Raw genomic sequence first — 23,798 nt, 5'->3', positions numbered from 1 at the left:
AGCCAATTTTAGACACTCAAGTTGCAAGAAGGTGGTTTTCTCTGAATATTAACACTACATCTTTATTATTGCGCTTATCTAGTCGTGAAGCATCACTAAATATACATGGAAAATCACACATCAGTAAGATAGGACTGTAGAAATGGGGAAACAAAAGCAAACTGAAACCATGACCGCTCTTAACAGGAGGATTCTACAAAGAAGGCAGCGGAATTCGCTATATTCTTTGACGAAAAAGTGAAATCACTTGTGGATCAGGTCATTCATCCTACCCCTCCAGAGGAGCGCAAACCCTTAGCCATTTGGCAAAACTTTGACTCCATCTCTGAAGATGCCCTCCTCAAATGCATCCTCGAAACAAAGCCCTCCAACCATTCTCTTGACCTCATCCCTAGTGCCATTGCCATGGACTTCTACACCCACTCTCTCTCCTATTGGACCACTCTGGTTAACCTCTCCCTCTGTCAAGGCTCCCTTCCCGTTTCCTTCAAAACTGGGCAGGTTACCCCTCTTCTTAAAAAATCCACCGCTGATGCGAACAACCTCAACAACTTCCGCCCTATCACTAACCAACCTTTTCTTGCGAAAATCACATAAAGACGTGTAGCGAAACAACTCTCAAGGACAATGATCTTCTTGACAATTTCCAGAGTCTGGCTTCATTCAAAACTGCAGCCCTGAAACAGCCCTGCTGCAAGTGATTGATGACGCGCTGCGGATACTCGAGTCAGGGGAGTCTTGTCTTCTAATCCTTTTCAGGCAACGCGGTGAGAATCTGGAACTCACTTCCGCCTCAGCTCCTTGTAGTGTCGCGGTCTAGTTGACGCGCACTACGTCAGGGCAGGAATGCGAGTAGCGGCCATATTGGACGCTACTGCGCATGCGCGAGTTAGCGCGGCGCGAGTGAAGCGTTCGGAGCGTGTTGCCCGGCGCTCTCTCGGTGATAGAAGCCTAATTGTTTAATAAAGGCATATAAACACATCTGGCAAGTCTCCTGCACGTCCTTGGGGGTAACCTGCAACCACACAGTGCACATAACTTTACAGTGGCGACGAGGCTCGGATAGAGAGGACCCTGTGTTACCCAGGAGGAAGGTGCCCCCAACCTGCACATAGGAGGAAGACCTACACAGGGGGACGACATCCCACGTGGTAAGCAGACCGGGGAGGTCAAGGACGGACGCCAGCGCACCGGGAGAGCGCGGCAGTGGCAGACGGACACCAGAGGGAGGCACGTGAGCAGTAAGTGTGCCGGCCACGAGGTGGAGGAACGTCAAAGGCGAACCGTAGGGAGGCAGCAGAGACCCTGGCGGAATCGGGTGGAGACGGCGCAGGCAGCTCCGACGAGATCCTGGTAACCCGAAGAAGGGGGGAAGAGGACAGAAGCGCCAGGTAGCCAGAGGAAACAGGCGGAGCCCAAGATGAGCGCGCAGGCATCAGCATTAACGACGCCGGTCCCGTTCCTTCCACGGCCAGGAGAACCCCAAAAGAAATGGGAAGACTGGAGGGAGTACTTCAAAAATTAACTAGAAGCGCTGGAAGACGAGAACGAGGAGGCGTTCTCCAGTGCCAGGAGGAAGAGGATACTCTTGCACAATCTGGGACCAGAAGGCATACGGGTATTCCAAAACCTAACACTGGTCACCAGACAGGCAGCGGACACCGACGTGTTCAAACACGCCATTGAAGATTTGGACAACCACTATCGTCCCGCAGTGTGCACCTCATTCGACCGCTACAAATTCCAGCAGAGGAAGCGAGAAGCGGGGGAAACTATAGACGACTACGTGGCGGCGCTGAGGAAACTTGCGATAACATGTAAATATGGGGCGTTACAGGAAGAATTCATTAAGGACCAAATCGTAATGCATACGACAAGCAAGACGGTGCAAGATAAACTGTGGGCGAGTGGAGATGCGACGCTGAAAGACGTGATTGCCATAGTGAAAAGGGCAGAACTGACCAAGCGCTGCGCAGAGGCAGCAAAGAGAGACCAAGCCCCGAGACTCACGGTAAATAAGGTGGACGACGCGGACCAGTATGGACGAGGAAAAACTGCGCCTGGAGAATACAGAGGAACATACAAGGGGAAAGGAAAACCGGGACAACCGTGGAAGCAAGAAAAGGGAGAGCCGGCGAGGTGCTACAGATGTGGGCGCTCGAACCACGCGGCGCACGACAAATGGTGCCCCGCCTTCAGAGCCAAGTGTGCTTTCTGCGGCCTGGTCGGCCACTATGAGAAAGTGTGTCGAAGGAAAGGGAAACAACACGCGGTGAAATTCGTGGCGCAAGACATAGGAGAAGAAGAAGACGGCCAGGAGGAAGACGACGAAGTCCTGTGTGTGGAAGACCAGGTACTGGGCATCGATGGGAGGAGAGCGCGCAAGCCCCAGTGCGACATGCTCATTGGTGGAGTAGGAATCACCATAGTGGCGGATTCGGGGTCTCCTTACACGATCGTCCAAAGATCGGTGTGGAACGAGAGGTTCAAACCCACACTTGGCACACATCTAGAACCACCCGACATACGACCGGTCACCTACACGGGGGAACCCATTCCGATGGTAGGATTCAGGAGGCTACTGTTCCAGTTCAAAGAACGTAGCGCCCACTGCAAACTGTACGTCGCGGAGAAGGGACCATCAGTCCTTGGGTGGATGGACCGAGGAGAGTTGGGCGTACAGCTGAATCCAGGAGGAGACACCCAAGTGTTGGTGACTTTGGACGGAGAAGAGTCGACGGCAGCGAAATGGCGGTGCGGACACCCGAAAGTATTTGACGGCAAAATCGGTAAACTTGAGAAGTTTACCCACAAGATCGTCCTCAAGGAAAACGTCAGCCCTGTTGCGCACAGAGTAAGGAACATACCGATCGCAGTGAGAGAGGCAGTGCAACAGGAACTACACCGACTGGAGGACGGGGGAATCATCGAACCGATCGACAGCGCGGAGTGGTTGGCGCCACTGGTAGTGGCCATGAAACCGTCAGGCAAGGTGCGCCTATGTGTGGATCTCCGAGAATTAAACAAGTGCATCGTGGTAGAAAAATTCCCATTACCACGCATAGAGGAAATGTTGGCCCGCACGAAAGGCGTGAAATGGTTCTCCACCATCGACCTACAATCGGCATACCACCAGGTAGTGCTGCATCCCACGAGCAAGAAACTGACGTCATTCATAACGCCGTTTGGATGCTATCAGTTCTGCCGCATGCCCTTTGGACTAGCATCTGCAGCAGCAGTGTTCCAAAAGCTGATGGCCCGCCTATTCAAGGGTATAGAGGGAGTGCAATACTTCCAGGATGATATCCTAGTAATGGGGAAGGAGCTAGAAGACCACAACAAGAAGCTGGAAGCGGTATTGAAGATCTTGGAGGAAAACGGCCTGACGGCTGAGTGGGAGAAGTGTCATTTCGGAATGACATCAGTCACATACCTGGGGCACGAGATAGGAGAACACGGGATAACACCGAAGAAAGGGAACGTGAAGGCCATCTGCGATGCACCCCCGCCCACATCCAAGGAAGAAGTAAGGTAATTTCTAGGGATGGCGGAATACTACAGCAAGTTTGTCCACCATTTCGCCACGAAAACACACACACAACTCACGAGGGACAAGACTGCGTTTACATGGACGGAAGAGGCGCAGGAAGAGTTCGACACGGTGAAATGTGAAATCAGCCAGCCGATCCCGCTGCATGGGTACGATCCACTGGGGAGATCCATATTGATGACGGACTTAAGTGAAAAAGGGTTAGGAGCGGTGCTCATGCAAGAAAGACCAGAAGGCGGGACGGAGACGATCAGCTTCGCGTCCAGGACATTGACGTCACCTGAACAAAAGTTCAGTGTGATCGAAAAAGAGATGCTGGCCGTGGTATGGGCCATGGGAAAGTACCGCCACACGATGTCAAGTGAAAACGGACCACAAACCTCTAGTGAAGGTTTTGACATCCTGCGGCCATGCTAGCGCCACACCCCAGATTGCGAAAATGACGCTGAAACTCCTGGAGTATCGGTGCGACCTAGAGTACATACCGGGCTCGAGAAACAAGATAGCAGATTACCTCTGCAGGGCGTCAGCAATGGAAAGCGCCACCAATGGCGCTGAGGAAGAAGACGAGATGGTAGCCCTGACGGACGACCCAGAAAAAGACATTAGTAGACAGGAGTGGAAAGACGCGTATGCAGCAGATGGAGATCTGGATGACATCAAGAAGTACATCGTACAAGGGTGGCCGGAGAGGAGACGACAGAGGCCCAAGGTCCGGCAGTTCTACGAGGTTAGAGAGGAGCTGTCGGTGGGGAACGACGGGGTGTTCGTATACAGAGGAAACAGAGTGGTACCACCGGAGAACATAATACCGGATCTGCTATCCATAATACACGAAGGACACCTGGGAATCGTGAAGACGAAAGCCAGGACCAAACAAACGTATTGGTGGCCGGGAATGGATATGCAAGTAGAGAGGCACGTAAGAGACTGTGTGCAGTGCCAAGGAGCGGACAAGATACTAAAACCAATGAGGCCGGCTCTAGGGAAGTTCACGAATCCCAGTAACCCATGGGAAGAGGTGGCAGTGGACATCTTAGGGCCTATACTGGATGATCAGGGGATACCCAAATGCCTATGCGTGTTAGTAGACAAGTACTCAAAGTGGCCAGAGGTACACATCCAAGAGGTCATGGACACTGACGCAATACTGCGCTTCCTCAAGGCAGTATTCCTCAGGGAAGGCATTCCCAGAACCATAATCAGTGACAATGGTCCCCAATTCACCTCGGACAAATGGGCCAAATTCGCAGAAAGGAACGGCATTCTACTCAGACACACGTCGATATATCATCCGGCCAGTAACGGACAAGTAGAAAGGTTCAATAGGGTGCTCATGGGCTCCATACAGGCTGCCATCACGAGGGGCAAAGACTGGGAAAAAGAAGTACAAAGTACAATCTGGGCATATCGCATCACCCCCACCGGTACGGGGTACAGCCCCTTCCAAATCCTACGAGGAAGGCAACCCTTCACCAGAGACAATGTTGCTTGGCAAGAGAAGACAATCACCAGCAAGTGGTCTCCAGCGGTGGTACAACACAACCTGGAGAAAGCACAACGCATTTACACGGAACACTACAACCGAACAGGAAGGTGAAGGAGACAGTATTGGAAAAAGGGGAGTGGGTCAGAGTGAAGCTGGCAGTTCTAAAGCGAAAGGGAGAAAAAAGCAAGTACTCCCCACCCCTAAGAGTGGAAGAAGTGTACGACCGAGCAGCGTTGCTCAGTGATGGAAACGTGTGGTCCCACGATCGCATGGCCAAGTGCAACAAAATCTTACAATGGCCCCGGGAGGACACGGAAGGGGAAACACCAACAGAAGGGGCGACAAGGGAAGCAGGAGCCTCTAAAGGAGAGTGTGGAGAGAACATGGGTGAAGAACAGAACGGAGAGAGAGACATACCGGAAGGATGGGCCACGGAGGAAAGGACCCGGGAAGACGGTGAGAATGGAGAGAGAGAGGGCCAGGGCACTCTGGAAGGAAGGAGAGGAGGCCCTGTCGCAGAAGGAGGCCAAGAAGGACACACCACCCCGGTAAGACACACCCGGGTTGGGCGAGCAGTGGTGAGACCATCCAAGTTTAGAGACTACGAAATGGACTGACCACCCGGTCGGGGTACATTGTGTTGGATGGTATAAAAGGGGGAGATATGTAGTGTCGCGGTCTAGTTGACGCGCACTACGTCAGGGCAGGAATGCGAGTAGCGGCCATATTGGACGCTACTGCGCATGCGCGAGTTAGCGCGGCGCGAGTGAAGCGTTCGGAGCGTGTTGCCCGGCGCTCTCTCGGTGATAGAAGCCTAATTGTTTAATAAAGGCATATAAACACATCTGGCAAGTCTCCTGCACGTCCTTGGGGGTAACCTGCAACCACACAGTGCACATAACAACTTTACACTCCTGGCCACCACCTCTTCCCGGTCCTTCAAAACTGACCTCAAATTTCTCCTCCTTCAAAGACACTTCCAAATCTAATTCACGCCCTCTCTATTCCCTCAAGGAAGTTCTTTCACTATAGGAAATTCTGTACTCCATGCCTATAGAAGTGCCTTCCTAGTGTGTTCTTGTGTTTCGAGTGACTGCCACTTATTGCAGTATTATACCTCTACTTGTATCTTGTATGCTTGTGGAACATGCACACTTGTCACTTTTTCCTCTTGTAACCTATCGTTTGCTACCTCTTCTTGTATCTTGTTTGCTTTTGTTACTTGCACACTTGTCACTTTTGCCTCATGTAACATAACGATTGCCTTTGTAACATGCCCACTTGTAATTTTCTCCTCATGTAACGTTACTGCTCCTATTGTGAAGCGCTCTGATACCTTCGGGTAAAGTCCGCGCTATATAAAAACGCATAAAATAAATATATAAAAATAAATCCGTAATCAAGCGTCTGGCGATTAGCGCCTTACCTCCCACCCTCTGTCAACGAATTTTAACACCGGATTACCTTTTCTTCTCTTTTACCGCCTTGTTATACACCTAAACGGTTTCTATGTCAGAGACAAAATTCATTAGGATGGTTCATCTCTGATAACTAACAGGCCAAGATGCTGAACGCGATTGTATAACTCCACAGCCCATGAATGATGTAACGCTTTAGCATGATCAGATCTCAACAGACGAAACCCACTCAAAGAAACCGCCCTCTCTACTGTCCAGAAAAACAGAGTCCCCTACCGTTCCGGAAGAACTGCACAGCAGGCCGGACGTGATGCCCTATCCGACCGTGGACTGGTATCGTCTGTTTGTATTGTGGAGAGGTTCCTATCTAAAGTTACGGCCCAGCTGCACGTTGGCCGGCACTTCAGATTGTGTGCCTGAGTTTACCAGCAAGCTGTCGATCCGGAAATGATGCCCCAGCCGCATGTGGACCGGTACTGTAAGTTTGTATAGTGACTGTGGCACCGGAAGTTGTTGCCCGGAGGCATGCTGGCCAGCAGCCCGGCACTCCACGCTGTCCTCCGCTGTCTAGGAGTATAGCTGCGGACCTAGAACTGTTGGTTCAGCTGCATGGGCGACGTTTTCAAGGTATGTACCTCTCTCCAAGCACCGCCAGAGCAGCATTTGCCTGCGTTAAAGGGGGCCAGAACAGCTGTCAGAGGCAGAACAGCATTTGAGAAACGAGCATGTTCATGGTCAGTTTCTTAGAGTCTGACAGCTTCACAATAAGTCACGTCAGTAAAATGTACAATGAATGGCATAACACAGTGACTACGTTAAAATGTACTTATAGAAAGTGGATTGTTATGGGTATATCGGGAGAGGATGTAGGCTTAAGGCTAGAGCGGTCCACCTCGAAGCTGGGGAACCGGGTTCAAGTCTCGGCAACGACGCTAAAACATCCTGTGATTCTGGGCAAATCAGTTAATCTCCCCGTGCCTAACAAAAACAAGCATTGGCATAGCCAATAGGTCTCGCCTTTGGGACCTTATAAGTGTTTAGCCATGCTACAGTGGTCGAGAAAAAGTAGGGGAACTGTGGGCGGAGAATCAGAGGGCAGGAATAACCCAAGGATTGGATCAGTGGGCGGAGCCACACGTGTGGCCAGAATGCGCAAACATCCCAATTTTTTGTATTTGTTTGGCATTTCACTGCCCAGTTTAATCGACCACTGGATACACATGATTATTTAAGGTTATAATGAGTTATTGACATTAAAACACATTCACAAAGTGGGATATGCTTCTAATCACAGAATGGCCCAAATACGATGAAATGTGGAAGCACAAGCCATTTGTCGCCAAGCCATGGAGTTTGTCATCAGCACCTCTCCCTTTTTCCACAACAGCAGTTCAAACATGAATGGCAACATATCCTAGTTTGCAAATGTTTTCTATATAATTATGGCTCTGCCATATTTGCCTCATAATGCAAGATCTGCTGCATGATCTGACCATTTAAACTAATAAATTGTTTATAGCTCAAACGTATCAAAAGTTAATAAAAAATGTGACTTGTTTTGCTGCGGCGTGGATGGCTTATTGCAACGGTTGACTGGTCACCTTTCTCACTGTTGCATTTGTATGTTACATTGGTACTAATAAGGCAAAATCGTTCCAGAGACTCTCAGCATGTGTACACATGTCAAAATAATAAAATATCAGAAAATATACTGCATTACGCTGCAGCCGTTTTTTTTTTTTAATAACCAATTTTTATTGATTTTCGGTTGCAACAAAGAACACAGCACCATTTAGGAATACATCTTAAAATGCAAGACCAAGACACAAACATATCACATTGGCATAAATGATAGACGTACTGCAAACATTTTTTAATGCATAATTTAGTCAACACTGCGGCATAATTTTCTCCTCCTTTGCTGCATAATTAATTCCAGTGGCCCCACAGCAAGCAACACATGGTAAAATGCTTGTGAATGAAGCAGAAAGATTGTGAAGTTTGTGAACTTAGTTTGGTGTGTGTGCAAATTCTACATTGCCAATCCCTGGTAAGTTGCAGCTACTACTTCTGAAACAAGGCCAATGAAGGTACCTATGGGTGAGGCAGACTGGCCTCAAGGGCAGTGCCGGCCTTAGCACTGGTGATGCCCTGTGCATTAATGTTTATTATTGCCCCCCAATGACCACCTCTGCCATGGATTCCCTCACAACCACCCTTTAACAGTGCCCCTCAAGTCTCCATAACCACACTCTCAGATGCTTTTAATTTGATTTACAGCACCAATCATACCAGTGTAGGGTGTCAGAGCACTTTACATCACACACATTACTCAGAGACATTCAATATGAGTGTAAATCACTGTATAGAAAATGTTACATAAGACTAAGGACTACAAGGTGTAGGAGTCACATGACAACCATGCTAGTAGGCTGTATAGTTTAATAGTGATTGGTCTGGAGAAACACTAACTAATTTAAAACGTAATACCATGGTTGGGGGTTCTCTTTAATAATCAGAATTGATTTCTGTCCAAAAGAACACTTTTTGTAACATTAGGATAATCAAAGTCTGGGGGAAAAAAAACATAACGCTCTAATTTATACCTTGCAGTTTGTATGCAGCTGTTAGATGAAAGTTAATAGCTCACTGTTCTATGTTAGGATTTTTATAAACTGCAAGTAACAAAAGAATCTCTCTGACAAAAGCAGTAGCCCACTGACCTATTTACATTATGTGCACTTTGTGAACTGCATGGTACATGTTCTTTGCAGCAGGCACATTAACCATCTGAGCTACCTTTCCATGAATCCAAACGTCCACTAGACAACATGATTTCTCTCTAGGAAGAACATTAAACACCTGAGTCATCATGACATTTTTATTGTTGCTGAAAATTGCTGGAGGCCAGGAAGGAGGCAGCAAGCGCTTTTAAAACCTTAATATACTTGCAAACATAATGCCTCCACCCAAAGTCAGCACCCGGTGCGGTCACACCAGTTGCACTTCCCTAGAGCTGGCCCCTCTCAAGAGTCCTTTGACCACAGTGACAGAGTCACTGTTGTTCTAGGCTGTGCTGCTTCATAGGCCTGCCCGCAAGACTGGAGGTGAATTTCAGTATGGATTGAGTGGACAAACCTTGAAGGTTAACCCACACTGGCCACTGCTAGGGTCCACCTGCTGGTGCCAAGACACCAGGGCTTCTAAGCTCTTGCCAAGCCTTCTAAGGTCTACCATGGGATTGTGCTCTCTCATGAGTGGTCTGGTGGACTAGTTATTAAGGCTGAACCTGTTTCCCCAGTTGCAAATTCAACAGCTCTGGCCAAAGTGCCACATCCTCTCCTCCACTGAGAAAAACTCACACTGCCTTCAACTACAACCCAATTGCTGCCGGCTATAAACACCTGGATGGGGCTCAATTTAAATGACGCACTAGACAAGAGCAATATGCGGCCTACAAAAAAACAGTAACAACATCCTGGAAAAAGCAAACACTCATAGGGCATGCAACATTTAACAAACCATGTGAAATGTAAGCAGGAACAACATGGTTACCTTAACGCTTTTACACTCACTATTCAGAAATCAGTGAGTGCTTTTGCCTGAAAAGTTAAGGACATGACTACAGGGCCCTGAATGGACCCATTTCAATGTCCATTGCTTATATCCTTACAAAACGTAAACAGTATGGTAAAAAGACCACATCCCTGGACGCAGAGCCGCAGTACACATTTTGTTTTCCAATCCACACTTTGCAGTACCTCCAGGATTGGTGCACTAGTTGCAAGCCCAGGGAAAACAAAGACAAGAAAACAAAAATAGCGGTTCATTGGCAAACTCTTTAAAAGTGGCGCTAATGTGTTTGGGTGTGAATAAAATCAATCTGGCCAGTTTGCTACCACCCGGTCTTACTTTATTTAGTTATTTTTCATATTTTGAACCTTTTATTCTAGATGCTGCTCTTTGGAATTAAAATACGACATTTCCAGCAAAAATGTTTTTCTTTTTTGGATCCATTTCACAGGAGAGCAAATAAAAGAGAGGAGAGGAAACAGAGTGAGAATCTCGTCTTGAAGTCACAGTTTTCAGTAAGAGAAGAACTGCTAGACAGAAAGAGAGGGAAGAAGGAAAGAGTGGGGGGTTGGGGTGGGCAGCTGAAGCGACAGAGCAGAAGTGGACACTGTATTTTTCTTCTCTGGGCAAGAAGGAAAAGACAAGAGTCCTGTTACTTCTCTGTCGCCCGTCCTCCAACGAACGCCAGGAACGCCGAGCTTTATTTATAGGCAATGATGATTTCTTGCGTCCTGGGACACATGTTCAAAATAAAAAAGTAGGGGAACGGAATCCTTGGAATTGACGAAGTAGGGGCACGCCGTGCCCTGCCGATCCCGCCCACTTGCCATGCAATACTTGATGTTGTTGCACCAAGGATATTGTGCTGGATAGCTAAACACTTATAAGGTCCCAAAGGCGAGACCTATTGGCTATGCCAATGCTTGTTTAAAATGTGACACCCTAAGCAGGGCAGGTATGCCTAAACAGTATCTCGTGCTCACTGTACCATTGGACTGAAGCTGCACCTCACTGATCAGGCCAAAATAGGTTAAAACCAGTCTGGGGTTGCTTGTGGTGCAGTCTGTTCCTACTGAAACAGTACCAAGTTGGATTTGCATATGGCTAATCTAATGTCTAGAGTGGAACAGTAGGCAAAAACGTGATGTACTGGAATGTGTTTCCGAGTTATTATCAGTGGCTGACATTAATTTCCGCATTCCATTTGTCACCTTTTTTGATTTTCATGTTAAATACACTGACTCAACACAAGGGTTAGGAAAATTACTACCCGGTGAGGCCTCTCCGTATCTTCCAAAGTAAACAGCTAAATGCGACTTCAGTTTGTCGAAGGCCGCTGCATACGTGGAAAGTAAACAACTTCAGTAAATTATAGCCCCGGATACTGCGGACCTGGAACACTCCACACAAAAACAGGTAAAAAAAGAGCAGTGTAGAACATATAACCAACCTAAAAAAAGTTGTTTGTTAAAGATAAGGTTGCGTCAGCTAACCAAACAGGGAAATTAGGCACACGCAAAATATTTAGGCCAGCATTCTTAAACCATTACCCATTACCACAGATGCAAACGCTGGTAGTCCTATACAAAACACAAACATATATGAATAAATGACTTACTATCAAGCAACTCAGTGGTACTCATTTCAACAAAGAGGGAAGAGTGAAAGGAAAATCATCAGGATTTTAAAATTCGGGATCTTCATATTTGACACAGATAGCTACTACATATGCATGGACTCACTAAATGGATTAACCTCATCCAGGGCAGAAGAAAACATGCATCCCCTCCAATAGTGACGTGTTATTACCGGTCCAGTGGAACTTTAATTTCATTCAAATGTAACCTTTATTGCAGGACTAGATTATGGGGAGTAGACATAGCTGTTAACTAAAATGTTCTATGTGCAGCAGAGAGAATTTTATAGATCATGGTGCACGATCGTAAGCTTACCAACTGGACGCTTGTAAGCGCGAAGGCGGGGGGAGGGGCGGAGCAGGGAGCAAGCAAGAGGAAAGTCAGATGGTGCTGAAGGTTCGCGCGTGAACGCAAGCTTGTCGCCAGCCAGCAGCACTTTGAAAACTCACCTACTAAAGTCTCTCCGAGCAGCGCATGCGCACTGACTCAACAAGACCTAAAAAATGAATTTGTTCTTCTGTAACGAAAACTGGTGCTCATGTAAAGCGCTCTGATACCCGATTTCTCGGGTCTAGTTTGCGCTATATAAAAGAAAAAAAAATATATATATATAGCACTTCCTACCCTTAACTAGGAGCTAATGCAGCATGCGAAGGGATTACACGCTATGGGTTTCCAGACATTAGAAATGTAGTCATGCGTAAGGAGGTACTGAATGTTAAGTAGTTCATGCATAGAGCTTACAGAAACGCGTTTGCCGTGGTGTTCTTGTTAATTATATTGAGGTTTCAGAATTTTACGCAAAATGAAATAAGGGCAAGTTCACAGTTGAAGGTCTACTGAGATGTGAGAGTGTAGCTAATTTGTTTATTGTGCTTATCTAGGCAATATCATTCCTGTTCGCCTTCCATTCAGGATAGAAGTCGAGGGTACACACGGGTAGATGGTGTCTACCCACTATTTTCACAGGATGGGCGTTGTCTACCCTGCCAAGAGGTTGGGCCCCGCAGAAATATGCTGAACTTGTCCTGGTGTAATTATCAGACACCAGGACAATATCAGCAGTGCCTGCAAGTTGTCTGCGTTTGTTCCGACTACCAATGTGCAGGGGCTTATCAGATTCCAGCTGGTCAATAACAAAAGCCAAAGTTAAGGAGCCATTAAGCCTCCTTTTGTTGGAGTATCCTGACTATGAGCTATAGGAAGCCTCACATGTAGCTGCAATGAAGGGGAAACAAAGGCTCACAGGTACCTAAGAGAAGCATGCTTTTGAGCTTCTTCAGTCCAAGTATATAAGAGATATGCATGCACTGTAAGAATGTTAATTGTGTTAGTCTGTCCCAGTTTTTACACTAATAACAATTTAAATACCAGTATTGTATTTCTTTCATAGCGCTTTAACACTACTTGTCCCAATGCAAGATGTCAGAGTGCTTTACATCACACATACACATTATACATTGACAATCAATCATATGTGTGTAAATCAATGTACAGGATGTGTTGCAAAAAAAGGTGCGGATTACAACATCTAGGTGCCACATGACCTGCATAGCTCACTGTGGTATAGTTGAAGGATTACAATTTATAAACTACAAGTAACATAATGATCTCTGTTAAATGCATCAACCCATTTCCATAAAATAAAAATCTGTCATCTCCGTGTTACATAATGTGTTTTGTAGGAAACATATTAACATCTATGTACTTTGATTCAAAACTGGGACTAAACAAAACTCAGATTTCTCCAGCAAATACGTTATCCTCCAGAGTTATCTTACCATTCTTATTATTCCCTGAGATTTAGCCGCCACACAAAGATCTCTGCAGCAGGTGCCGTAACACCATAAAATATTTTAAAATACAGAATTTGCAACCAATTAAGCACAACAGATCTACTGCCACATTTCTCCATGTTGCCAATTTCTTTGTGGCAGGGTTTAAAAAAATAAATGTTTAAGTTGAGGCTCAGATTTTGCTTTGGGATTGCATACATTTTTTGGCACCACCAACGCTAAAGATCTGTTAAATATTGTAATGTACTCAAATGTACTCATAATAGATCTGCTAAACATATGTGAGGTTGTTAGAAATGGGGATCTCTAGTTGGCAGCAGCTGGCGCCGATGTCCAAATAGGGATCCTTCTTCCTAAGTCAGAGTAAGGGGCTACAACCTTTGATAACCCCTACTCAACCCTGTGGTAACGTAGCACGAGCAGACAGGCCTATCTCGGAGGCAGTGTGTGAAGCATTTACGACTATACACAATAACGCATTGAAGACACTACAAAGGGACACCACACAAGTAGCTATAGAAAAATAAGTATCTTTATATAGGCTTAACACGAGGCTCAAGAGCGATCAAGAAACCACAATGCACATAATTACAGATTCACTTCAAAAGACATAGAGGTACTCGAAAAGCGTGTGGAACGAACTTAGTTCGAGGCCGGGGTCCACGCGACCCGGTGATGTACAATGTGCCTGAGATTTAAAGGGGCACGGCATGCAGCCTCACAAGGAAACCGCGGTGATGACAGGCAGACTCGCAGCGGCCACAGCTCCCCGCTGTAGCGGTCTGTGGTGTGCACTCACGATACGATAATCCTGGGACGGGGCTTAAAGGCGGGCACCTACAGGTGATAGCAAGATCCTCGAAGTGGTGACTAGTGCGGGCACTCAGCGGCACAGCTCCTCAGCTGCAGCGGCCCACAATAGCGATAGCGATGATTCTCGTAGGACAGCAAATGCGGGCACTCAGCGGCACAGCTCCTCAGCTGCAGCAGCCCACAATAGCGATGATTCTCGTAGGACGACAAATGCGGGCACTCAGCGGCAACAGCTCCTCAGCTGCAGTGGCCCACAATAGCGATAGCGATGATTCTCGTAGGACAGCAAATGCGGGCACTCAGCGGCACAGCTCCTCAGCTGCAGCAGCCCACAATAGCGATAATTCTTGTAGGATGGCCAAGGCGGGCTCTCAGCGGCAACAGGTCCTCAGCTGCGGCGGCCCACAATAGCGATGCGATGACTTTCAGCCCGCGTTCCCCACAGTAGAACCAGAGGCTCTGGAATTCTCAAATGAGGCCTCGCATGCGAGTAGAATCCCTCTCAAATAGGAATCCGGACGGCTGATGGGTGAAGTCTAATGTCCCTGAGACTTCAGCAGGAGGCAAGCTCAAATCAGGCCCTTGGGTAGTTGCTTCAGGAAGATTGATGAAAGTTTCAAAGTCCTTTCCCTCTCGTTACATGGACAGAGGTTCGTCTTGACATCCAGAAGTAACACCCCATATATTGGTTTTTGCACAGATCTTTATACCCCAAAAGTCTTTGTTCTCACAAAGTCACAAATCACTGAACCCAACCAGATCCAGTTTGGAGTCGTCCTGAAGCACTTTATTTACAGGGCTACATCCTGCCTTTCAGGGAGAGGGTGTCTGCCATCAGACGCACAGTGGGAAGTGGAGCCATCATTCACCTTGCCAGGCACAGCCCTGCTCAGATCAAAGGGTCACCCCTCCCCATACTCCAACTGCAGATCTCTCTATTTAATCCAGGTCGGTCTCAGCCTGCCCTGACCCTCCAAAACCAGACAGCCAATACACATAACAGCAAAGCACATGGGAAGGCTTAGGCAAGAAAATACCTACTTCCCAAAAGTGGTAGCTTTAAACTCGGAATATAGAAATAATCATCACTAAAAGATGCACTTTAATATTTGGAGCTCAGGCATACTAAATTCGACTTTCCTATCATGTCCCTTGGGTCAATTCGGATTATACCAATTCATATAGTCAATTTACATTAGAGAGCATTCGCGCTGTGGCACTAAATGGCAGTGGCACAGCGCCCAGAGCATCCAACACCGGCAAACACAGAGGAGACAAAAGCGAAAAATGGAAGGGAGACCCACGCCAATTGCCAGGTCTAACACGCATCCCCTCCAGCTGAAATGTGGGGAGAACTACCCACCCACTTGGGAGTTCTCATCACTAAGGCGGAAAAATCTGGACAGACCATCAGCATTGGCCTGTTCTGTACCTGGACGGTGTCCCACCGTAAAGTCCATACCCTGTAGGGAAATGGACTAACTCGACAACTTTGGATTCTCTTCCCCTCATCTGCATCAACCATCTGAGGGGACTGTGGTCTGTCTGAACCCAGAAGGAGTCCCAAACAGGTATGGTCTCAGCTTCTTCAGTGGCCAGACCACAGCAAATGCCTCACGCTCAATTGCACTCCACCTCTATTCCCGTGGAAGTAACCTCCTACTAATGAAAGCTACAGGTTGGTCTAGGCCCTCCTCATTGATCTGTGACAGAACGGCCCCAACACCATGCTCGAAAGCGTCTGTCTGGTCAACAAATTCTTTTGCAAAGTTGGGCGCCTGAAGTACCGGTGCTGTGCACATGGCAGTCTTCAGGGCGTCAAATGCTTTCTGACAGGTGACAGTCCAGTTCACAATCTTTGGCAGCTTCTTAGAAGTCAGTCCAGTCAAGGGTGCAACAATGTTGCCATACCCCTTGACAAACCTCCGGTAATAACCCGTGTGACCTAAATATGCTCTCACCTGTGTCTTGGTCTTTGGGGGCTCCCAAGCCATGATGGTTTCATTCTTGGGCTGTAGGGGCGCCACCTGGCTGCTCCCAACATGGTGTCCCAAGTACAACACAGAACCCTGCCCAATCTGGCACTTACTTGCCTTGATTGTGAGGCCTGCCTTTCGCTAGGCCATCAACACTTCCCAGAGGTGGCGCAGGTGGTCCTCCCATGAGGAACTAAACACTGCAATGTCATCCAGGTAGGCGGTTCTGAAATCTTCCAGACCAACCAACACCCTGTTGACCAACCTCTGAAAGGTGGCAGGGGCATTCTTCATCCCAAAGGGCATCACCCGGAACTGGTAGTGCCCATCTGGGTTGGAGAATTCTGACCTCTCCTTTGCCCCATCAGTCAAGGCAATCTGCCAATACCCAGGCGTCAAATCAAACGTGCTGAGGTACCGTGCAGCCCCTAGCCGATCTATGAGCTCATCAGCTCTGGGGATGGGGTGCGCATCAGTCTTCGTGACTGAATTGAAACCTCGCTAGTCCACGCAGAATCAAAGTTTAGGGGTGGCACCAGGCACTGTAGCTTTTGGTACCAGCACCACGGGGCAGGACCAAGGGCTGCTAGAGGACTCAATCACCCCTAAATCAAACATTTTGGAGACCTCCTCCTTAATGCATGCCCTGACCCGGTCAGTCACTCGGTAAGCCTTGTGCTTCACAGGAGGACTATCCCCAGTGTCTATGCCATGGACGCACCAATCAGTGACCCTAGGCACCAGGGAGAACAGGTCACTGAATTGCCCCAACAGTTGGCGACAATCGCTCTGCTGCTCAGGTGTCAGTGTGGTGAAGTGGACCACACCCTCCACTGACCCATCTTGCTCCTCTGCACGCAGGAAGTCAGGAAGAGGCTCACTCTCCTCTTCCATTCCAGCATCTGTGGCCAGAAGCATGCCCACTTTAGACCTCTCACAGTGGGGCTTCAGGCAGTTAACATGGAGGACCCACAAGGGGTTCCTGGGAGACCGCAAGTCCACCATGTAGGTAATAGGACTCTTGTGCTCCACCACCTCAAAGAGGCCGGTCCACTTATCTTGGAGCGCACAGGGCTCCACTGGGGCCAGGACCCAAACCTTTTGACCAGGCTGAAACTCAATCAGAGTGGCATTCTGATCGTGCCAGCGTTTCATCTCTTCCTGGCTGGCTTCCAGATTTGCCTCCGCAAGTTTTCTGAATTGCCGAGTCTGGTTCCTGAAGGCCAACATATAACTAAACACATCCTGGGGAGGTTTCCTGGGAGATTGCTCCCAGCCTTCCTTGACCAGACTCAGAGGTCCTCTTACCGGGTGACTATAGAGCAGTTCAAAGGGACTGAACCCTAAGGACTTCTGTGGCACCTCACAGTAAGCAAGCAGCAGGCATGGCAAGAGAATGTCCCACTTACGCCTCATGGGCTCCTCTAGGCCCATAATCATGCCCTTAAGGGTCCGTTGAATCTCTCAACCAGTCCATTACCTTGGGGGTGGTAAGAAGTCGTAAACTTGTAAGTCAGCCCACACTCCTCCCACGGAGACTTCATATATTTGGAAATGAAGTTAGTACCCCTCTCAGACACCACCTCTCTGGGGAATCCCACACGGGAGAAAATCCCCATCAGTGCACATCCCACCACGGGGGCAGTCACTGTCCTGAGTGGGATGGCTTCAGGGTACCGGGTGGCATGATCCACCAAGACCAGGATGAACCTGTTGCCCATGGCTGTCTTAGGGTCCAGAGGCCCCACAATGTCAATGCCCACTCACTCAAATGGGGTACTGACAACTGGAAAGGGCTGGAGTGGGGCCTTAATCTTCCCCCCCACTCTTCCCACTTGCCTGGCAAGTTTCACATGTCCTGCAGTGAGCATCTGAGCTCCTGCACATCTGGGGCCAATAAAAGTGGGTGACCAGCCTCTCGAAGGTCTTGGTCTGCCCCAGATGTCCGGCCAATGGCACATCGTGAGCCAACCCCAGTAGGAAGGCTCTGAAGCGCTGGGGTACCACCAGCACACGGGCTGACCCAGGCTCAGCAACCTTAGGCTCGCTGTAAAGAAGGGCATTCTCTCAATAGATCAGATGTGACCCTGACTGATCACCTGCTTCCTGGGCTGCAGCCTGTCGCCGCAGCCCCTCAAGAGAAGGGCACATTCTCTGCTGTTCACAAAATTCCTCCCTGGTGGGCCCTCCTTCCTGCTGCCATTGGGTCAGCTCAGGCAGGTCCCCTAGTTCGGCTACTTGTTCCCCTGTAGGCTCCAGGGCATCCCCTTAAAGGTCTGCTCCCTCCTGGACCGTGGGAACTATAGGGGCTGGTTTCCCACGCCCTCTACCCCTTCTCTTTAAGGCAGGGGCCTGGGCCATACTTTCAGACTCCAGGTCCTTCTGAACATCCTTACTGGCTGCCATGGACCGAGTGGTAGCGCACGCCCACTCAGGCAGACCCAACATTTCCAAGTGAGATTTCCTCTCCACTGTAGCCCACGGGGAGTTCTCTAAATCGTTGCCCAATAGACAGTCTACCGGCATGGCTGGCCTCACAGCTACTTGAAGAGTTCCTGAGACCCCCCAACCCCCTCAAAGGGAACTTGAGCCACCTCACACTGGCTCCCAGAGTTGTCTGCTGATACTACTGGGCAGAATGCATGGGGGACAACCTGCTCTTTGGACACCAACCGGGAGCTTACAGCAGTCTCAGTCCTGTGTCCCTCAGAGCCTCCACCATATGGCCATTGATGGTCACCCACTGCCTGTACTTCTTAGTGTTAGCAGGCAGTGCAGGGTTAGGGACCTTCTCAAAGTCTCCTAGCGCGACAAGGGTCAATTCTACGGGATCCGACCCACCTTGGGCACCCATCTCCTCCCCTCCCAGGGCTACACTAGTAATCTGGCGGGGGGCGCACAGGGTGGTGCACTGGAGTCCCTCTGGGGACACTGGGGATTGTAATACCAGTGGCCCACTTGACCACACTTAAATCAAGTAAGAGGCCCCCTCTGAACAGGCCTACCTGTCGGGGGCACTGGCATCTTCTCAGGGGGATGCTGGGATACCACTCCTTGATTCCCTTGGGAATTACTTTGGGGCCCTCTCTGGAACTCCCTCGGTTTACCCCTGTCCCCCCCACTTCTCTGCTGGGGACCCTGTCCACCTTTGGCAAGTCTCCCACCGGACCCTTGCGAACCCGGGTGCTCACCCAGCGGTCCGCCTCCTCAGCAAGCTTCCTAGGGTGAGTTAGCTTGCTATTAATAAGGTGCTGGTGTAGCTCTGGAAAACAGTTACTAGATAAATGCTCCCATGCAAACAAATCATACAATTGCTCAAAAGTTTCCACTTTGCTACCCTTTACCCAGCGATCCATTGCTCTCCAAAAAAAGACACACATTCAACCCAAGTGGTACCCTCTAACTTTTTACAGGTTCTAAATCTCTGCCTGTACATTTCTGGGGTCAAACCATATCGCGTCATCAAGGCCTCTTTCATATGGGCATACACCATCCTGCTCACTTCAGGCAGATCCAACAGGGTATCCCTCCCATCGCTCACAAAGCGTCCCCACAACCCCGCTCCCCAATCCTTCTCAGGGACCCGGTGGGACACCATGGCTATCTCATATGCGGCAAACCATTGCCTAATATCCTCACTCTTATGGAAATCCTTGAGGACATCCTTGGGTATGTAAACTCTACTCTCGGTAGGCACTAAAGGTATGCTGCCACCAGAGGGGGAGATCTCCAAACTCTTAGCCTTGATCTCCAACTCCCTCAATACTCTCTGATGCTCAAGTTTCATTTTCTCAAGTTCAAATGCCAACCTGTTATTCTCAATATCCAACTTTTTACTCTCTAGGTCCTTCTGACCTTCCAATTTGGCCATCTCCAAACTATGCTGGCGGAGAGTAGGATCTGCTTCACATGATTACCCCCACTTTTTGCTGCTGTAACACTGTTTTTCGACTTTAGTCTGGCTGGGGCCCTGCTATTCAGGACCCCAGCCTAGCTGCTTCCTCTCCAAATTGATTCCATGTACCTTGTTTACACTCCAGATTGGATTCTGGGGTACCCTTGTGAGGTCCTAGTATATGGTATACTATGTACCCAGGGCATAGGTACCCCAGAGGCCTACCAAGGGCTGAAGCATGTATTATGCCACCTCTCGAAAGCCCTCCAAATGACACCACAGGTCTGCTACTGCACCCCTTACAGAGATATAGGTTCACTATATCTCACCTATCGCTGCACATAGAAACCTATCAGTCACCCCTATGGCAGGCCTTATCATTCCTGAAGACAGGGTGCTTGGTTATATGAGAGAAGGGGGCACAGGCATGAGCTGAGCCCCTCTGCAGCCTTCGGAATCTATCCTCCGGGGTTGTCAGTGGTGCAACCTGACCATATACTCTTAAGTGCATTATAACTAAAACGGCTAATACTAACTTTGGACTGGCTGCACAGAAACATGTCGTGTTTGGTGTCAAACACCTTGGAATCATACCCCCACATCAATTCCTGATGTGAGAATATGATCCCACCCTTCTAGAGGGAGAGTAATGACAGCACTGGTATACCCGGTACCAACTTAATAGAGCCCTGACATCACAAAATGGATGCTGCAGCCACAGACACAGGTCTGGCCTCCTGCTGCTGACCGAAACTCCGGCAGGGAAAGCCTGGACAATAGGTTTCCTATCACAGGGAGGTGTAACCACCTCCCAGACAGACCTATGTGTATTTGGGCTGGGTGGGAACACTCTCTGAGTGCTTTGAAGTCCTGCACTGGGGGCACGTTTGGTGTCCCTGTGCATAGTCCAGCTCAAACCGGTTCAGGGGCTTCCAGCCCCTGCTCTGGCACGAAACTGGACAAAGGAAATGGGTGTAGCCACCCCTTTTTCCAAACCCTCCCATAGGTGGGTCCCCTGAGTTAGTCCAACCCCTTCCTTGGGTTGAAGTAAGGAACCCCTGGCAACAGGACTTTAGATATCCCTGGACGAAACTCTGCAACTGAATCCTGGAACTTCGACTCTCTACTCAAGACTAGAGGACGGAAGAAATCTCCCTTGGGGTCAAGCAGTGACTGCCCTGCTTGGCAGGCACCAACGAAGCAATTGCCGGTCTGCATTTCCGAAGCTCCCGCCGGAAGCCGAGGACTTTTCAACACAGGAAGAGGATTTCCAGACTCCTCAGAGGCCGACCCGAGTCCCCAGCAAAGCTGAGACTCGCAGCCCTAGTGAGTAACGTGGAACCGGAACTCCTGGTCACCGTGCACATTTGCAAGTGCATTGACTTCTCAACGTCTCCTGAAGTCGTGCTTGGGGTTACTTGTAGACCCCACCTCGAGCAGAGAATCTACAGAAGATTGTCGGCCTAGTCACCCCGAGTGACCCGTGGGCCGCCATTTTGTGATTCCTCTCGAGGTCCCTTCGCGATCCCTGGTCCGTCGACTGGTGGGTCCCTGTGAAGGCAACTTTGATTTTCCTTGGGCTTCCCTGGTTGCTCCAGACGTGCCCTGACTCCTAACCAAGTGGTGAGCCCCTCAGACCTTGCTTGTCTGCACCGAAGCATCTTTCTCTTTTCTGCATGGGTTGCTGTTGCCAAGGCTTGTTGTGTCCAATCCGGGCACCGACACTGCAGCACTCGACATCCTTCGTGGGACAGCTTGAATCCAGCTCCTGGTCGTCCTCGACGCCTCCTGGTCCTCGTGGCTGAAGAGTCAAGCTTCACCTTCTTCACCTGAAATCACCCGACATCGGTGGGCATTCACCTATCGTGCTCCTGGTCACTGGCAAGTGACCCAGACTCTGTCCCCTCTGCTTTCAGGTTCTTCTCGACTTCGATCCCGGCTTGGATCTCTTCGGACACTTCGCATCTTCCCGGCAGCAGCACTCCTTTGCCAGCCCCCATTGAAAACGACAACGCGACCTGACACCATTTGACACTTATGCACCCGGCTTCCCTGGATGAGGTAACTCGAGTACTCCGGTGCTCCCGTGGGTGTTGACCCTAGAACTTCCTAAGGGTTTGGTCCTGACTCCTCCAAGTGTCCCTAATCTTTAAAAATCTAACCGCGACTTTCCCCATAGAACCTAACGGGAGCTCGCGGCTGTGTTCTCACACTGCACACGTCCCCCGTGGGTCCCCTGTGTCACTACCATGGGTGGTTCAGTGGGGTCCCAGCGATTCTACAGGCTCTAGGCCTTGTGTCTAGTTAAGTCGTGGTTCTTATACCACTATTTTAGTATATGGTTTTGCTCGCCCCTAGGGCCTGACGTGTATTTGTGCTGTTTTACTGTAATATTTGAAGTGTAACTTATGTGTTGGGACCTCTAGCCTCATAAAGAGACTAGTAGGGTGTGTTTAGAAATAAATACATATATTTTCTATATATACCTGGTGTGGTTGCCTTTCATTTGGTCATTCAAGAGATTATAGACTGGTAAAACAAGCTGCTGTACATTCCTTCAAGACTTAGCCTGAAGGCTGCGCTCCATAGCTACCACTAGGATAGCTTTCAATAAAGATTGTCTTTAACCTATCATCAATAGGGGTTTGTTTGTACTGGTACAAGGTGTCCACTATAATTAGTGGACAGCATATACCAGGCCAACTTCTCACATATGCCTCCTATCTCTCTCCCTGTCCTCCATCTCTTCTGGAGACAGACCCTTTGAGGACACACTAGTACCTGGATTGAAAAGTGCTTTACCTCCCACTAAATCCACTTCGTCATCCTGCTGCCCTCCAGCATTCTCTCCCTCATTCCTAGCGGACTCTCTCGCTTCTGACCAGGCCTTAAGGGCCTTCTGATACTCCTCCTTCCTAGAGAGACCCGCAACAGGGACTGTGAATCGCTTGCAAAAAGACTTAAGCTGTTTGGCAGTGTAGGTTTCTAACCTGTCTTCCTCAAAGATGAGATCCTCCGAAGCATTGGACGTTGGCCTACCCATTGTAGACATAACCGGCAACTACAATCAACAATAGAACAAAATCAAACCGTATGTGGTTTCCCCTAGGCCTACACTCACTAGTAGAGTACACCAGTTATTGTATGTGGATCACAAATGCAAGTCCTGATCCTCCCCACTGACCAGCAATGTTAGAAATGGGGATCTCTAGTTGGCAGCGGCTGGTGCCGATGTCCATATAGGGATCCTTCTTCCTAAGTCATAGTAAGGGGCTACACCTTTTGATAACCCCTGCTCAACCCTGTGGTAACGTAGCACAAGCAGACAGGCCTATCTCAGAGGCAGTGTGTGAAACATTTATGACCATACACAATAACGCAGTGAAGACACTAAAAAGAGACACCACACAAGTAGCTATAGGAAAATAAGTATCTTTAAATAGGCTTAACACAAGGCTCAAGAAACCACAATGCACATAATTACAGATTCACTTCAAAAGCCATAGAGGCATTCAAAAAGTGTGTGGAATGAACTTAGTTTGAGGCCGGGGTCCACGTGACCCGGTGTGGCACAATGTACCTGAGATTTAAAGGGGCACGGCACGCAGCCTCACAAGGAAGCCACGGTGATGACAGGCGGACTCGCAGCGG

The 23,798-nt window shown here is 48.9% G+C and overlaps 1 protein-coding gene across 2 annotated transcripts in view; it reads right to left on the bottom strand.

The window, feature by feature from the left end:
• The window catches only part of CENPO (centromere protein O), a 111,921-nt gene extending 105,051 nt beyond the window's left edge, over positions 1 to 6,870 (bottom strand). Inside the window, exon 1 of one of the 2 annotated variants that reach the window (XM_085613082.1) lies at positions 6,734 to 6,870. The gene's annotated coding sequence lies outside the window, so the exon portion shown is untranslated. Of the gene's footprint in view, positions 1 to 6,503; positions 6,713 to 6,733 lie in introns of those variants that run through there. The other variant, XM_085613083.1, reaches the window with a different exon arrangement.
• Positions 6,871 to 23,798: the final 16,928 nt, after the last annotated feature.

Source organism: Triturus cristatus, chromosome 6 (genome assembly GCF_964204655.1).
Source record: "Triturus cristatus chromosome 6, aTriCri1.1, whole genome shotgun sequence".
NCBI lineage: Eukaryota > Metazoa > Chordata > Amphibia > Caudata > Salamandridae > Triturus > Triturus cristatus.
The sequence above is the reverse complement of the archived record's forward strand: the minus strand, read 5'-3'. Positions and strand labels throughout refer to the sequence as shown.